Source organism: Triticum dicoccoides, chromosome 1B (genome assembly GCF_002162155.2).
Source record: "Triticum dicoccoides isolate Atlit2015 ecotype Zavitan chromosome 1B, WEW_v2.0, whole genome shotgun sequence".
NCBI lineage: Eukaryota > Viridiplantae > Streptophyta > Magnoliopsida > Poales > Poaceae > Triticum > Triticum dicoccoides.
In genome coordinates, this window is record NC_041381.1 from 76,881,089 (window position 1) to 76,899,515 (window position 18,427).

Sequence of the window (18,427 nt, forward strand, 5' to 3'; positions counted from 1 at the left end):
GAATTGCACAAATGAATCAGCCAGCACGTACATAGAGGTTAGAAGTGTATGATTGGCAGATTGTATAAAGCAACAAGAAAAATTGTACAAATTGACACCTCCTAGAGTGGTCCAAGGAGAGAATACTTAAAAGAGGAACAGAGAAGAATGAAGAGAAAAAAAGAAAGAAAGAGGGTGATGTTACCCAGCCATAGATTAGTCTTGTGTGTGATCTGAGAGGCCATGGTGCGTTCGTCTGGGTGGGCAAGATCGAGGACGAGGATCCAGGTGACGAAGACAAGACTGATCACCAGAAACAAAGAACAGAGAAACATGGAGCATGAGAACCATAAATCGAGAGGCCAAATGAGAGGGATAGGGCTCACAGAGAGGGTCTTCTCATTGCCTTGTCGTCGACATCCACTGGAGACACATCTTGCCAGAGCCACCCATGCCTTATTCTTCTACCACCCCGACCTCCTCCTGTGGCTGCCGTCAACTCTCACCTTTGATCTGCACCCTTCTATTTTGTGCTTCAGCACTGGACATGAATAGAAGATTCAGATAGTCATACTCTAGATCTAACAATGGGTGCAACATACAAGTGAACTTGGCAAGTTGGCGTACATCCATGCTTGACAGATCAAACGAGACAGAATCATATCACAATATACTTTGTGCCAAACAAATTCTCCATCCGTACCTAACTTCAGATTAGACATTTTCTCTGTACACGGGTGGGAAGAGTCAACTTGTACCCGGATTTTGTTTTACCTTTTCTGCTAAAAGTGCCATGCACATTATCAAAAACAAATTGCAAGGACACATCAAGTACTTTTAAAGCCAGTCTTCAGAGACCAAAAAAATTCAGTGCAAACCTTATACAACATATATGGTTTTCTTGTTTCTATTTGTGCCTTCAAAATATCAAACCAAGTGGACTGTGTTGAACACTTTTCTTCGCTTTACTCTGAAATTGTGTAGCAAGGAAGAGCACAGAAACATATTAGGAAAGAAAGGGGATGAAGATCTGCTGTACCAGGAAACATGTGGAGGCAGGGAGGTTGAGTTCCTACCTGGTGCGTGACTGGTGGCAAATGGATGGGGCACCAGAGGCAAGCCAGGAAGAGGGCCAATGAGGCGGACGACGGCCAGAAACAACGGGCCGCTAGAGTGGCGGTCCTCGAGTTGGCGCGTGGTCCGACACTCCTCCTGCTGATGGTGTGATATAATCACGCCTACTTATGTACTCAATATTATCGCACCATCGAAAAAGGTCACAACAGAGAAGGAGGTGCGGGAGTCCGGTTGTAGAAAATATGTCATACCAGCACAACGTGGAGTAGTAGCTGGCATGTGGAGAAGAGGTGCAGGTATACTTGGGCCCGTGTCGCGTGCAGATCGACACAAGATAAAGTGTTCAATTAAATATCAATCAACAGTGACACCACCAAAGCAAGATATCAGGCCAAACTTTCAGACTCCCCCTCGTTGGAATTAATCATCATCGCAATGGTAATATAAAACCATGCACGTGGAGGTCTCGTAGTTGCATGGAAAGTCTAATAGTTTTGGTCAAGCCGAGTGCTAGTTTATTTAGTTCGTCTGTCCGATTTGTGTTCTCGTAAGTTTTGGGCTTAGCCCAGGTTGCCTGCGTGCGACTATAAATAAAGGCCATATGGCCATGTAAAAGGGAGGTTTTAGTTCAGGAAGAAAACTCAAAAACTACACCTGATGGACGCGTATCTATACTACTGCGTCCCTATCTAGGGTTTGATAATTGCATGTGTTTTGGCAGCTTCGATTGCCAAGGCACAAGTTTAGTTTGATTCTTGATCCACAAGGATCGATCTAGCTAGCTTCTCGTTCTTCTCCATCTACTTATGCTACTCCCTCAATTTCATTTTACAAGTCTTGCGCGTATACCTAGGTTGCCAATTTTCTCACCCTAATATAAACTATATAACACAAAAATTATACGGTTTGAAAATAGAACATCTGAATTTTATATTGATATATTTTTTGTACTATATGACTTGTATTAGGTTGGTCAAATTGATGACCTAAGAATACGCGCACGTTCTATAAACTGAGAGAGAGGGAGTAGTGCTTATTATCGCTAATTACTCCGTCGCCGTCACCGCCGATAATCGCCATTAGCTTAATCCCTCCATCTATCCTAGTACTACAACTAGCACGCACGCATCTTCTACTACTTTTCGATCTCTACAATCATCCATCCATCTAGTCTAGCTACTGGTTCTTTTGCACGTACACTTCTACTTCTGCCAAAAATTATTTCTTATACCTGTTTGCGCGAGTGAAAGATCAGGGCCACTACATAAAATCGTCTCAAAGCTATTTGAGCTGTATCATCTGGTATCAGAGAACGCCAGGTTTATCATTGCGCGCGATGTCAACTGCAAGCAAGCGTGACGCGAATGAGGTGCAGGAGGATGATGGGCCGCCGCAATATGGTCCCGATCTAGACACAGGTGCCCGTGCTATGTTCAAGGCTACATACCAGCACTTCGACAACCGCATGAAGGCCCTCGATGAGACGGTGACCGATGGGGTCCAGGCCATGCAGGCAGCCCTCCGTCGCCTAGAGGCAAGGGCAACCGGCGCGGCTGCTCCAACGAGGGCACAACATGCCCTGCAGAAACGAGCACCTCTACACGTCCGTGACGCGGACGTTGCCAACGACGACAATGATGCTGAGTCCGAGGATGGTTCTGATGCTCGCGACGACTTGCCTCGCCGACCACAATAGGATGCTCGCCCCCATGATGATGGACCAAGGCTGTGCCGTGATGAGGATGAGGATGGAGGTATTGGTAGAATAAAAATTACTATACCTTCGTTCACAGGCAAGGCCGGTCCTGAGGAGTATCTTGAGTGGGAGATGCGTGTGGAGCAGATTTTTGATAACCACCGTTACTCCGAGGAGCGAAAGATTCGTTTTGCTTCTCTTGAATTTTCAGGTTATGCATTAATTTGGTGGGATCAACTCAACCGCAATGACGCACGACCAGAATCGTGGCGTGAGATGAAGCGTACAATGCTGCTCGCTTTGTGCCAGCTTATTTCCAAAAGAAGCAACACACAAATCTTCGACGTCTTGTTCAAGGAGCCATGGCGGTGGATGAGTATTACCAACAGATGCAAGTTCTGATGATCAGAACTAATGTGCATGAGTCTGACGATGCAACAATGACACGTTTCTTTGAGGGACTGAATGAGGATATACGCGACCATGTTGATTTGATGCAGTATAATGATATGCAAGAGCTTCTTCATCAAACGGAGCGTGCCGAATAGTGGGTCAAAGCAAAGCAATTTTTCAAATGCCGCACCAATTTTAACACGGGGCAACGTTCCTATTCGCATGACGATGATAATGTCAAGCCAGTTTCATCCTATAAGTCAGCTGCTACCGATCACAAGGAGATGAGCAAAGAATCTATGGCCGCGAGCAAAGTGGCTTCAAGGGCTGATTCAAGTGCGCAATCTGCTATGCGTACTAGTGAGATTGTGTTTTACACATGTGGAGGTAGGGGACACAAACGCATTGATTGTCCGAACAAGAAGAGAGTGCTCCTTGTTAATGACGGATATGTTTCTGAAGACAAAACTGACTCAGAGTCTGAAGAGCCCAAGGAAGGGGAAATTGAGTCTAATCCTATCAAGTGCTATCCTTTGGATTATGATCTGCCATGCATCATGGTGCAGCGAGCCAAAGAGGATCAAATAACAAGCGCAGGACAGCGGTGGAAAATTTTTCAGTCACAATGCCAGATCAAAAACAAGTGTTGCAAATTGATTATTGATGGAGGGAGCTACACCATCATTATAAGCAAGTGTGTGGTGGATGCTTTAGGATTGAAGACATGGCCACATCCGCAACCACGTTGCATTGAGTGGTTGTACAACTTCGGACGTCTGAAGGTGACTCATAAGGTACGCGTAAAGTTTAATATTGTCACATATTATGACGAGGTGATTTGTGATGTTGAGCCAATGGATATGTGTCAATTGCTACTGGGTCGTCCGTGGCAATATGATCGCAATGCTATACATGAGGAGAGATCCAACACATACGTGTTCCGAGATATCAAACGTGTGCTGCAGCCCATGGGTAACAATGCTATCAAGATTGATCCCGTGTTTGGCGTTCACAAGGAAATTTTGAAGAGTGCCCCGAAACTGAGGACAGTTTCGCGTGAAGGAGGGGGGATGATATAATCACGCCTACTTATGTACTCAATATTATCGCACCGTCGAAAAAAGTCATAACAGAGAAGGAGGTGTGGGAGTCCGGTTGTAGAAAATATGTCATACCAGCACAACGTGGAGTAGTAGCTGGCATGTGGAGAAGAGGTACATGTATACTTGGGCCTGTGCCGTGTGCAGATCGACACAAGATAAAGTGTTCGGTTAAATATCAATCAACATCGACACCACCAAAGCAAGATATCAGGCCAAACTTTCGGACTTCCCCTCGTTGGAATTAATCATCGTCGCAGTGGTAGTAGAAAACCATGCACGTGAAAGTCTCATAGTTGCATGGAAAGTCTAGTAGTTTTGGTCTAGCCGAGTCCTAGTTTATTTAGTTCGTCAAGTCCGATTTGTGTTCTCGTAAGTTTTAGGCTTAGCCCAGCTTGCCTGCGTGCGACTATAAATAAGGGTCGCGCTAACTGCCACACGTGTGGCAGAAAGGGAGACGCACCACACGTCTCTAATGTAAACAAATTGTCACGTCATCGCATGCATGCATGCAGGAATCTTTTTGGATTTTCAGTTTTTAAAATGTTTTATCTCTTAAACGAAAAATCCGATTGAAAATCCGTTTTCACCATTAAATCCCTCGCGATAAGATCTTCGAAACTAGATCCCATGTTGATATGTTTTGATGAAAAAAAATTTGGATTAAAAGTTGCCATGTCTATTGCATATTAATTGCCATGATATTTACACTGAAGTTGCCATGATATGTTTCAGCTATTTTCTTCTACATTTAAAAGTAAATTTTGACATTTATAAAACGGGTAATTAAGAAACTAGACTTGCCATGAACCATAAACTAAAATTGCCATGATACATGCACGTAAAATTGCCATGGTTCATACAAAAAATAATTTTCATGGTCAAAGTGCTGGAGTTGCCATCATCAAAATACTAAAATTGTCATGATCTACAAACTAAAATTGCCACATGGCAACTTTAGTTTAAGCCCTATGGCAAATGCAGTGTAAACATCGTGGCAACTTCTGGCAAATTTTTTTTTCGTCGAAACATATCAACATGGGGTCTAGTTTTGAAGATCTCGTCGAGACGGATTTAATGGTGAAAACGAATTTTTAGTTCGCTTTTTTATTTAGGAGATACAACATTTTTAAGCCGAAAACCAAAAAAAATTCTGCTGATGTCATCTATTCATACGTGACAAAATGAGTGGTGATGGAGACGTGTGGACGATGTGCAAACGCCCACACGTGCGGGCGTTAACATTTCCGATAAATAAAGGCCATATGGCCATGTAAAAGGGAGGTTTTAGTTGAAGAAGAAAACTCAGAAACTACATCTGATGGATGCGTATATGTCTGCGTCCGTATCTAGGGTTTGATAATTGCATGTGTTTCGGCAGTTTTGATCACCAAGGCACAAGTTTAGTTTGATTCTTGATCTACAAAGATCGATCTAGCTAAGCTTCCCGTTCTTCTCCATCTACTTCTGCTAGTGCTTATTATCGCTAATTACTCCCTCGCCGTGGCCGCATTAGCTTAATCCCTCCATCCATCCTAGTACTACAACTAGCACGTACACTTCTACTTCTTCCAAAAATTATTTCTTCGTTTCAAAAAAATAATAATTTCTTCTACCTGTTTGCGCGAGTGAAAGATCTGGGTCACTACATAAAATCGTCTCAAAGCTATTTGAGCCGTATCATGGCGACAACTCCAGGAGGAGCAGGTGCGCGAGCTGCAGCCGCGACTCCTCCGAATATGGTGACGCGATAGAGAAGGAAGTGTGGCAGGGGGCGCATCGACCTCGTCCGGGTGGATCTCGTCCTTCTGTGACTTCATCGGGACGAGAGCTCACGGGGCCGTTCGCGTCCGCCTTCTAACTCTTGTTGCCGCCTTGCCGTCAGGGCCATGGGGAAGAGCCGCGCCACACCTGGGTGCCGGTGGTGGCGGCGGCTGCGGGGAGGGCGCCGGTGGTGACGGCGGCGGCAGATGAGGGAAGGGAGAGGGAGAGGAATCGGGGCTGGGCCGCTGGCCAATCTCTTTCTCTCTTTCTTCCCGATGAAGTGAATCTCTTTGTCTAGTAGCTAATCCGATATGGACATCGCGAGCTTGCGTGAGGCTTATTGTGTTCGATTCGTGGTATCCGACTTGGAAAAAAGAGGTCTTTATCCAGCCGGAATCCATAAGCGGCTTGGTCCCTTTTCCTCACCGTTAATCCTGCTGCCCGAGATCTCCACAGCCGTTCATCGCGACATCCCAGTCCCTTCAAAGCACCGCCGCCCCCTATCTTTCGTTCCGTATCGTCGCCTATCGGTTCAAATAAGGGTGCAGCGGCCGCCGTTGACGACGACCGCCCACTTCTCCGGTTAGATCGATCGGAGAGTGAGGGGGAGAGCAGCATCCAGTATCGCGTCGTGCCCCAACCATAGTTTTTGGTTCCCTGTCCCCTTTGTGTTTCTTCTATTCTACTTGCTGCTGATTCGGTAAGTCAGATCTGCTAGGGATGGCAGCTCCCTTAGTCTTTTGTGTGTCAATTTGGTTATACCGTGTGTTAAGATGCACACTTCAGTCATATTTCATTTCTTGTTGGACTAGAATCATAGGTTTTACGAAGTTCTCAGACCATCCCAAGCACAGAGAAAAAAAAGATGGTTCGACTCAGTTACATTTTAGTTCCATTCTCCTCCTCAATTTGCTGACTTTCCATGCATAATATTGTATCACATACTGAAATAACTTTGCAGTTTTGCTAAAGCACATCTAGATGTGCTCTAAGTATTGTGCAAAGATTCATGCAAGCATTTTCTTTTGTCTTTTTCTTTTCCTTTCAAGTTTGATTGAGTCGTTTAGATGTGCAATAACTAGGGCACATCAAGATGTACCCTAGACAGACCCATAACTTTACCTTGTCAATGTCAGCTTCAAAATGGGAAACCATGTAATGAGTGAAAGAACAACATTGGATCATTGCTATAGCAAACAAATCCACCAGAAGGGAAGGTCAAATGTTATAACAGAAGACCCTCTCCAGGTATTTTGAACTTATGAAATGTGTATGTTTAGAGTAACTCGAATTTCTGAAGCCGAGGGTATTACAATTTTGCCCCAAAATGTGACAACTTTGCTCCTGTAGAGGGGTTTTAATAAATTTTTGGTTGGGGTCAAACAGTTGATGCTTCTACAAGACTCAGTGTAGCAGTTTAGCAGTTAACGTGACTATACCTGAGGGTGGAGACTAAAACATGGGCCGGACTGGCATGAGGTCTTGTAAAAAAGTTCACATTTTTAACATGCAATTTTTTAAACTAGTGTTAAACAATTGATACTGCGTCCAATCTTTTATTGTACTAAGTATCATTTTCTTGAAGTGTCAAGGTGAGGCGAGGCGCCATCCGCGCCTTTCACAACTTTGAAGCGCTTAGTGTGCGAGGCAAGGCGCCTTTGTACACACATCCTGTATATCCTAACCGATTAGCCATGTGTGCATAACATAGTTGGTATCTTGTAAAATCAAGGTTGAAGAAGGCATAGTTCTCGTTTTGACTGCAGGGAGGATTAGGGAGGAGGGTGAATGGTAAAGGTAAAGGGTAAGGATAGAAGGCCGAGGAATGGAGATTGAGGAAGAAGAGGCAACTTGTTGTGGTGGTCAGCCGGAGGATGAGATCTTTCGGCTCATGCCTCACGGTCTTGGCAGCAGGGGTGAGAGGGAATGCTGGAGGTAGGAGAAGAAGGAGGGAAGATAAGAAATATGTCTCATTTTAGAGTACCCCATTAATACCATGCACATATGCAACCATTTATCTAAACCCTAGCTACTTATCAGCCGCCTCAGGAAAGGAAGTTGCATCCTTCTGATGCCTCCATCCAACACAGCGCTACCTGCCTGGCTGCCTCCTCCCACTCCCCCACATACAATAACGATGCCGGCGACTTCAGATGTTGGTTCCTTGCCGCGGTGATCGATCTATCGTAGTGCACCTAGACCGCCTCCTAGACTGGAAGCAAGTGCCTAATCATGCCTTCTTGAAGTTTGCGCTAAATTTACATCAATACTAATTTCATGCCCTTTCTTCCACACATCTGTTTCTAGGATTGGTCCAAGGCTCTCCCATCGTTTGTCAATTCAACGACCTTTTTTGTCTATTTTGTCATAAGGTGCCTTTCCCTTTTTTGGGGCTATTTCTCTACGGCAGATTTCTGTCCAGCAACTGCAAGCTCAGCATTAAAAACAATACCAAGTGCATGAGGATTGCCTCCATGCTTCCTGTTGATAAAATAAGCAGAATTTTATGGAATTCTTTAATTTACTCCCAAGTACAGAGTATTTAATTATTCGAATGTATTAGCAGAATTTTTGTATCAACTCGGTTAATCACCCTAACCAAGATTGATTGTTGTATTTTATTCTCAGGTTCTATATGAGAGAATTGTTGTAGATGGCAATCTTTTGCATTTGGGTTATCTATCACATATAGAAATACCCTACCTGTCCATTTGGAAATCTTGGTTCCACTTTTCAATACCGTATCCAAGATGTTCCATCTTCAAATTTATTGGATTTTTGCTCTACTACTATTTGAACAGGGATAGTTTAATTACTTCAATTGAATAGGGCATGAACATACTTTGTTAATTGAATTTTATTTGCATAGTGCTCTCAGTTTTCACTTGGCTTTCTTGGTCCATCGTAGTATGAACGTTGTCTTGTTATTTCAGGTCAAAAATAAAATGACGAACTATCTAATGAGCACAGAAACAACTTTGGACCATTACAATGTCAAACCATCCAACCAGAAAGGAAGGAAAAATGTTAAATTTGAAGACCTTCCTGAGGTATTGCAAACTCAACTTTTGTCTTGATGTTGAGTATAACTGGAATTTCTGACGGCGAGGTATTTTTCACTTGATGCAGGATGTGCTTCGCACAATTTTATCGAAATTGCCTGTAAAAGAGGTTTTGAAGACTAGTGCTTTATCAAGTCAGTGGAGATATTCGTGGACTATCTGTCCCAAATTAAGTTTCAATAGTGTTGCCGTACGTGGCGGGATTAGGCTTGACGAACAAAAAAATGAACAGCAGAATTTCATTGATGACGTTAGTTTGGTTTTGCAAAAGTATCAAGGCAAAGAAGTTGAAAATTTTGAAGTCAAATATGCATTTGACAGCAAGCTGGTTGATCATCTCAATTGCTGGGTTAGTTTTGCTGTGTCGTCACGGATGAGGAATCTAGCTTTAGATCTAGCACCTACCAAATCTGGGGGTCGTGATGATCGTTATGCGTTTCCGTTTGGACTGTTTGACAGTGAGAGCCTAGCACGTCTTCAGTGCATTCAACTAAGTTTTGTATTGTTGAAATTACCTATGCAGTTCAGAGGTTTTCCGAACCTGAGAAAGCTAGATCTGAACTTGCTGCATGTCACTAGCAATGATCTTGAGAATATGTTGTCCAATTGCTACAGTCTCGAGTGGTTGAGCATTGTAAGATGCCATCTGAATGATGAACTTAGGGTTGAAAGCCCGATGTCCCATCTATGTACTTGCGAGTTGTGAATTGCATTATAACCAAGGTACAGTTCCACGCTACAAGGCTCTCCACCTTTGAATATAAAGGACAGTTTGTTCCTATCGACTTCACTAGATGTTTGAAGATGGAAAACGCAAACATTTTGTTCTACAAGGCAGTTTTTCAGCATGCTCTCATTGCGCTTCTCAATGATATTCCAAGCATTCAAAACCTGACTCTGCAAATCTTGTTTCAACGACTAGAGGTTTGCTCGTCGGATACCATTTATTCTCATTTTATTTTATTCTTCATATTGTTAGTTACGTTTTTCTTTTGCCTCTCAGATGCAATGGGATTTAGGTCACCAACACAAGCTCTCCCAGCTTAAGAAAGTCCAGTTTTTGATGCATATATTTGAGGAAGATGTTGACAATGTTCTCTATTTGGTCTGCTTCTTGAAGGCAGTTCCCTTCATGGAAAAGTTGGAGCTTCATGTATGCACCCTTGCAAGTTCGTATTTGCTAGTTGATATATTTGATTTGCTTTTACATTTCTACATTGTTTCCTTTGCATGTTGTTTCTCAAGCAATCCAAATCAAGATAATTGGTCCAACATTCGTGTACTATTTTAAATCCAGTACTTCTGTTTAGACTAAGCGCTGGGTGGATAACATGACACATCCATGGTTGTTTTTTCTATTTAGGATTCTCATGTATAATTTAACCATTTATCTAATATTAGTATATCTGGTAACTATGGGCCAAAACAAGTCTGCTTTTGCCATTTAATAAGCTTGGTGATAGTATATGAAGTGTCCATTCTTTGCAATGTTCAGTATTAAGCATAGTTCAAAAAAGTGCTAGGCGTTAATTGTGCGTTTTGCCACCGCCTTGCGCTTTACTGACCAAAGCGCATGCTTATGCACAGTTATGCACAGATTAAGCGTAGTTATGCGCAATGCGTTTTGCCAACGCCTAGAGCCTAGGCGCGCTTAAGCGCTCGTTTAGGCGCGCCTTTTTTAACTATGGTATTAAGTGTGCGCTACCGAAAAGTTCCCCGATGATTTACATTAGTCTATTATGAACTCAAGGGGCTAAGGGCTTGAATTCAGCCAGTTGTCTATTGCACATAGGATAAATAGTGTGCCCCAAAATGAACAATATCTTACATGTTCTTAGTTTCTCATTTTTTATTATGAATTTTACATGTCATATGCCACAAGGTTATTATGCCAGTGTTGTAGCCGACGGTGGCCACAGAGGTTGTAGGGTGGGATACTCGCTGGACGTGAGGGTCGTCGCCATATAGGCGCCGTGGTACAGTAGAAGTGTAGTCGGGAAAGATTGGAGAATTATAGGGGTAGAAGAAAAGCATAGATAGGAACTAGATATATTATTTTTGAACTAGAGATGGGCCCCAAAGGACCCAGAACCTGCATTAATTTTTAAACGGTGATAAAAAGCAGATTACAACAGGACCCACACATAAACAGAAACTACAACTAGGTCCCTGGTTTTTGCATGGAGGACCCCAAACAGGAAATAAGAAACACAATCGGGTTCTAATCAACTCTGGAACAGAACCAATCCTTGCAAGTGGGATACATCCTTATATAGACCATTTAGGCTGGTTACTGTTCACCGGACAGTAAGAACAGTAATTTAACACACCCTGGATACTTCTAGACTAGGCTTGATCCATCCAAGAGACAACTGGACTATACCGACAAACATGACTCTTTTACTAGGACAAATACACCCTGGATACTTCCATACTAGGCTGGGTCCATCAAGGGTGTGTTTGGTTCGGGAACGAAGTGGAATGGAATGACATGGTTACATTTCACTGGAACGGGTCGGTTCCGTCCTTGTGTCTGGTAGGAGCAATTGCGAGGAATGGAATGGTTACATTTTGATGTTTGGTTTGAGGGATGGAATGGAATTGTTCATATCACTTGATTACATTGATTTGTACTGAATTAAATTTTGATAGGAAACTAACTGAATGTATAGTAAACACTTGATTACATTGATTCAGAGAACGGTATATATAGACGCTGCAGTACAGAGGTACACAACAAAGAAAAATTTAAAGCTCAGGTAGGCACAACAACTCATAGTTCTACCAACCTCACATGATTAGAAAATTAATCCATGTCGGTGTGTAGGCACAGCAAGACTGCCTGTGGCTGCACACTGCCTAATTGTTGTTGTTTGATGCGCCGCGAATATTGCATCGTACCTGCATGCCGTTGCTAGCCCGCCGCCGCTGCTAGTCTGCCGCTATCCGCCGCCCCGTTCCTCTCAGCATCTGCTGGTCTGGCGCCCCTACTGCTGTTTCTCTATCCTCCTTCCGCTGATGGATCCGAGGATCCCGCCATGGAGAAGAGCGCTCGCCTCCTTCCTTTCGCGGGATCCTAGGTTGAGAGGCAAGAGACGCCGGCGAGGATGGGGTGACGCGGAGGAGCAGGAAGGGATACGGCTGCCGCCATGGGCATCGAGCGAGAGAGATCGGCGCTGATTAGGGGTGAGTGAGAGTCGGGTGAGGGGCGAGAGCGAGGGTCGGGTGAGGGGCGAGAGCGAGGCGTTCCGCGTCGTCCGGCCAATTTGGAGGAACGTCCAGGTTCGGCATATTGATCGAATATGCCGTTCCAGGAGCGAGTGGTTCTGGTTCCTCAGGTCAAGCAAACACTAGAATGGGTCCTAGGAACAGAACCGACCCGTGCCATTCCAGTTCATGATAGAAACCAAACACACCCTAACAGACAACTGGACTCTTCCTACAAACACTCTTCTACTAGTACACACACACACACACACACACACACACACACACACACCCTGGATACTTCCTAGGCTAAGCTTAATAGACAACTAGACTCTTAAGATGCCACAACATTACTCCCCTTTGCAGATACAACTCTTCCTTGAGCTGTAGTTCATGTCAGATCTTCCTTGTAATCGCCATCATACTTATAAAGGTAAAAAAGTCATTGGCAACGATGACCTCTTGAGAATTCTTCATCGCAGTTGAAACACAATCCCTTTTCCCTTCTTTCTGCCATCTCTGTGCTTGTTAATTGACGGACCGTGTGTTCTTCCCCAACAGCGACTTTAGCATTCCAGGAAGTACCTTGCTGCTGTTCGATGCATAGATGACTTCTCATGTAGGCCATGGCTATGATTGCTCGTTGTTCATATGCATGTGCTAGGCTCATGACCACTTGCAGGTCAGAAGGGTTCTGAAGCTCCACATTGACTCGTAGCAGATCAGTCAATCCGGATGTGAAAAATCTGAACCTGCTGCGGCATTGAGGGGGGGGGGGGGGGGTGTTAACACGACAAAGTAGTGCTTGGAACCTCTCTATGTATTCTGCAACAGGCCTTGTCTGTTTGAAGCGCACAAGTCTCCTGGTCGATTGGTCCAAATTGGAGGACCAAACCGTAGGTGACAAAGCTCCTTGAAGCAAGTCAAGACAGGGTTCCTTCATCACGCTCGAGTTGGATATACCATTCATGCTCTGCTCCTGTCATGTGATAGGCCACCAGCCATGCCTTGTAGCCTTCTTCAGTGCGTTGCAACCAGAAAAATTGCTCGCACCGGTTCAATCAGACTAGCAGGTCATCCTTGCCACCGAATGTTGGAAAATCCACTTTGTTGTATCGGGGCACTCCCGCGAAGTCTGCAGCATGAGTCATCGATGGTGGCACATGCGGGACACCAAATTTGGGGGGCATAGGTGGCATTTTTTGTGGTGTAAACGAAAATCCTGTCTGGGAATTGGAAGACATCGTCTGTAGGCCATGCATCTTGTGTGATGGTGTCTGGGGGCATGGCAGTTGCTGCTGTGTTAAGACTGGGTGTTTGTGTCATGGTTGTCACCAGGTTGGTGGCCAAATCTGCTGCTCCGCTGCCGTTCAAGAAGGGTAAGGATGGAGGGCGCTGCAAGATGCCATCGCCTCCTCCCGGCACACCTGGCCTCTCTTCGAGTGCCTTGACTTGCAAATTGAGCAATGCAAACTCCTTGGTGAATTTATCGCTCAGTGCGGGAATACTGCCATGACATCTTCATTGGGATTGGTCTTCTTGTCGGGTGTACCGTCAGCCATGGTGGTTGGCTATGATACCAGATGTTGTAGCCGATGTTGGCTATGGAGGTTGTAGGGTGGGATACTCGCTGGAAGCAAGGGTCGCCGTATAGGCACCGTGGTACAGTAGAAGGGTAGTCGGGAAAGATTGGAGAATTAGAGAGGTAGAAGAGAGCATAGGTAGAAACTAGATATTTCATTGCTTGCCTCCTTACAAGTGGGATACATCCTTATATAGACCACTAGGTATGTGCCCGTGCGTTGGCATGGGGCCAAATATTTTTTTAACACAATTAGAGGACCATACGGAAATAGCTGGAAAATCACCTTGCAGCACCACCCTAGGTGCCTCCTTTGCGACCAAGACCCGGAGACCATCCAACACCTGCTACTGGCGTGTCCATTTGCTTAGCAGACCTGGCACATCATCCTGGACTGGGCGCATATACCTGCCCAACCGCCAGCCAACGAAATCACCTTGATGGACTGGTGGCTGTGTGCGAAGGCACAAACCCCTCCTACACTACACAAAGCTCAGCAATCGATCACACTGCTCGTCCCCTGGATGATCTGGAAACAGAGAAATAAATGCGTCTTCGACAATGCAAGACCCTCGATAGATGCGCTAGTTGATAGGATTAAAGACGAGGCCAAATGTTGGGCAAAAGCTGGGGCACAGGGGTTGCGGGTAGTCTTGCCCGCCTCCTGGGATGTCCATTGATCGGAGGCGCTAGGACTCTGTAAATATAACCTCCTGGGAGGCATGTACTCTCTCTCACCTTTTCAATGCAATGAAACGCAAAAATCACTTTGCGTTTTCTCGAAAAAAAAGCAAATAGACAAATATAAGATTATGTTTTGGTTATGAAGTATGGATTTTCCAGCTATTTCTTAAACTGATAAAATAGGTATGTGCCCATGATTAATCTGCATTATTGGGTTACCAAAATATAAGGGATTGATTGATATTTATTTGCTTTTTGGTTGTGAATTTGTTGCTATTTATTTGGTTACCAAATATTGATTTGGTTTATCGGGTTTTACCATAAGAAACAATTTATTTACCGACCATGAATTTATTGTTGTACCATATATTGATTTGGTTTATCGGGTTATCAAATATTGGTTTGATGAAAACCAGAAGGGGATGAAAAACCAGGAAAAATCGGTGGAGGGTGGAAGGTTGGGCGAAGGGGTAGTGGGGAGAAAATTGAGTGAAAGGTGGAACCTTAGGTTCTTTTTAAGCAGTAGAAATTTGATTTAGTTTATTGGGTTATCAAATATTGGTCTGGTGAAAACCAGAAGGGGATGAAAAAACAGGAAAAGTCGATGGAGGGTGGAAGGTTGTACGAAGGGGTGGTGGTGAGAAAATTTAGTGAAAGATGGAACCTTAGGTTCTTCTTAAGTAGTAGAGATAGAGATTTTGGTTGGTTATTACTGTCCACTGAACATTAATTCAGCACATCCTGTATACTTCTAGACTAGGCTGGGTTCATCCAAGAGACAACTGGACTCTACTCACAAACAAACAGACTCTTCTACTAGGACAAATACATCGGGGATACTTCTAGACTAGGTTGGGTCCATCTAACAGAACTGGACTCTTCCCACAAACACTCTTCTACTAGGCGACACACACCCTGGATACTTTTTAGACTAAGCTTAATAGTAAACTGGACTCTTAAGATGCCACAACAGTCAGTGACTTATAGTAATGTCTTTAGCACTTCTAACCTTACTGACAACATTGTTGCTGTCCTGTCTCGAGTGGTAGACAATTCTTCTTCTCATTTTTCGTAGTCTTAGGAAAAACAGTTATATGCTACATTATTGAGTTGTGGCTCGAGGGCTTAGATTCATTCAGTTATCTTTTGCACATGTGGTACCTTTTTTAGACATATAAGATATCAAATAGCATATGGTGAAATAACATGGCAAGGTTAGCATCAGTCACAATCATAAAGGGAAGTCAAGAATGAGGTTTTCTTTTGTCAATTTTTAGCAATATTTTTAATGTTCGAGACACCTTTATTTTATTACAGCATCAAGGGAGAACACTTTACGCCCTTACAAATATTAAATATGAGCTTCATTCCCTTAAAAACCGGTCAACCTGTGTATGCTTGCTATTGTCGGACACAAATATTTTTAGTTTTTACCAATGCAATCAGGTAAACCAATTAAGTGGCTGTGCAAAGACAGTTTTGCACATTGTCATTCTTGGCCCGTTGTCAACTTCTTCCTTTCTTTTCTTCTATTTATCTCTTTCAAATCCCTGCTGAAGCTTGGCAACGATGGCCGAGGCACCTGGGTTTGCACGCCAGTGACATGGGAAAGTGCCGTACCTTTGTGCCAGGGGTTTGGGATGAACAAGATTAGTTGGCTGGATCAAATCAAGCATATACAAAAACCTAGGCCAAGGCTGCTTTCGGCATTGTGGTGAATTGCGATAAGCGCATTTTCCGAGCCAGCTGCTCCTTATTTTGTGGAACATTTGCCTATGGCTATGTTTGCATAGTAGATTATAAAACGAGTTAAAGCATGACATAGTTCAGCCACTGTAAACTGAGGCCAAAGAAAGCCATGCACCAGAAACACAAGAAGAGAGAGAACAGCCTGCCAAGCTCACACGAGGACTACAAGCAGCTGGATGCATGCGAACAGTATACATATTAAACTACCCCTATCCTGGCAGCAACAGGAAGGCATTGTGATTAACCTAGACTTTTGGTGTTGCGAGGCATGTGAGGGCTCCAGCATCTGTGATCTTGTCGAGCAGCCGTCGATCTGGGCACTTCAGGCTGGTCACGTAGGTGGAGGAGAAACAGGAGTTGTTGGTACCTTGATCCACAGGCCCCCAATCCTCCTGTTGGACTACCACATTCACAAACGTTTGTGGTTCTTTTGAATATGATTTCGGGACTTTGGAGAATTGGCTTTCAGTTCGGGGCTTCTTAGCGGTTGTAAGTTTCTGTTGTTGCTGCATTGGATTTGGAGGTTCCTGTACCATACACGGACAGGATGAGTCATAGACCACTGACCATCACCCTCATGCTGTGCTGCCTGGCTAGGGGATTTGGCCATGGTAAGAGGAGGGAACCTAAATGGATCTGTTGGATCCTATGGAACCATAACAACTACGGCCGTCGGCCGGAGTATAGGACGAGAATGTGATGTCATATAGCTGAACTTTGAAGATGGTGACTCATTCAGGTGACTCCTTTTGTTAATAGAAAGGGATTGCAAAATCTACACAGCCAATCTTACTGATCTTAGGGGCTGGCAAAGCGGAGGTGGATGATCCTGGCCCCAACGTTACCAATATCAAAGGTTCACTAAATAATGAGGCTCCTGAACTCATTGTCTTATCTTACAAACTCAACCAAGCCAAAACGTGATTTTCAGTGTCCAGGGCATACACAAGTTGTAAGATTTTACAAGGATATATATGTTAAGGAGTATTAGTATTGGTCTAGGAGTTTATTAGTCTATGTTTAGTTTCCTTACACCTCAAGTCATGTGTAATATATATATGCCCCTTGAGCCTTCAATAAAGATAAGTTGCTTCCCTAACATGGTATTAGAGCCTAGGTTTAGGTCTCCGGACGTCGCAACTCGTCCTCACGATCGATTTTTTTTCCGATCTCCACCTCCCTTCGATCGAACAGATTGATTCTTTGTCTCGTTCTTGGCGTGCTTGTTCCAGTCCGCCTCCGATCGCCTGCACATCCACGGTTGGGTCGGGCCTGGTCGGCTGATGCCCGATGGAAGATCTCCCAGGCTGGGCCTGTTCAAGCCGTCGTTTGTGCGTGCTCTCCCTGTTCTCCCTGGCCTCAAGCCCGACAGCAACCGTCGACTCAAATCTTCAGATCCGTCCCCAGCAGTGCATCCCATCGACGCCACCCACGGGATCCTTCTACCGGTCGCCGGTGCTCGCAACACGCTGCTGGATCTCCGCCTGACGCTCACTATTTGCTGCCCCGTTGACTTTCTCAAGGGTTCCTGCTTAGGGACCTGCTGCTACGTGGTGCCGCTAGCTACTTGGTGCTAGTCGCTTCCGGCTAGCTACCTACTTCCTCCTGCTATGTGCTGCTGCTTGTTGCTTTCCTGCTGCTACGTGATGTTGCTTTCCTGCTGCTACGTGATGTTGCTTCCTGCTGCTACGTGGTGCTTCCATCCCCGCCGTTTCTAGTTTTCTTTGTTTTCCGCTGCGTCCACCAAATCCGTTGAATTTTGTGTTTTCTCATGTCATGTGAGTCCACCATACCTATGTCCGTCAGCCTTTTTCTGGTCATTGTCCTCTGTATAGGATTTCTGTGGCCTCTCTTTGCGTTGTTGATCTAAGTCCATTCTCTTGCCGCCGAGCTTCTTTCGCCGTCGGTTTTCATGGGCCATGATTCTTTAAGCAATGCTTCATTCTTTTGATGTGCCATCTTCTTTCGACAACCCCATCTTCTCTTGATACTTCTATTGTATCTTCTATTGATGCGGTGTCTTTCTCTGATGTGCCATCTCTTCTTTATCCCCTTTGGCGACTCGACAGGTTTTGAAGACTCTTCACGCTACGACGACACTCAAGACGCGAATTTGGATTATCATCCCCCCCCC

General features: G+C 44.5%; 1 pseudogene; it reads left to right on the forward strand.

The window, feature by feature from the left end:
* The first annotated feature begins 5,655 nt into the window (after nucleotides 1-5,655).
* Nucleotides 5,656-18,427, forward strand: part of LOC119320449 — a 14,627-nt pseudogene continuing 1,855 nt past the window's right edge.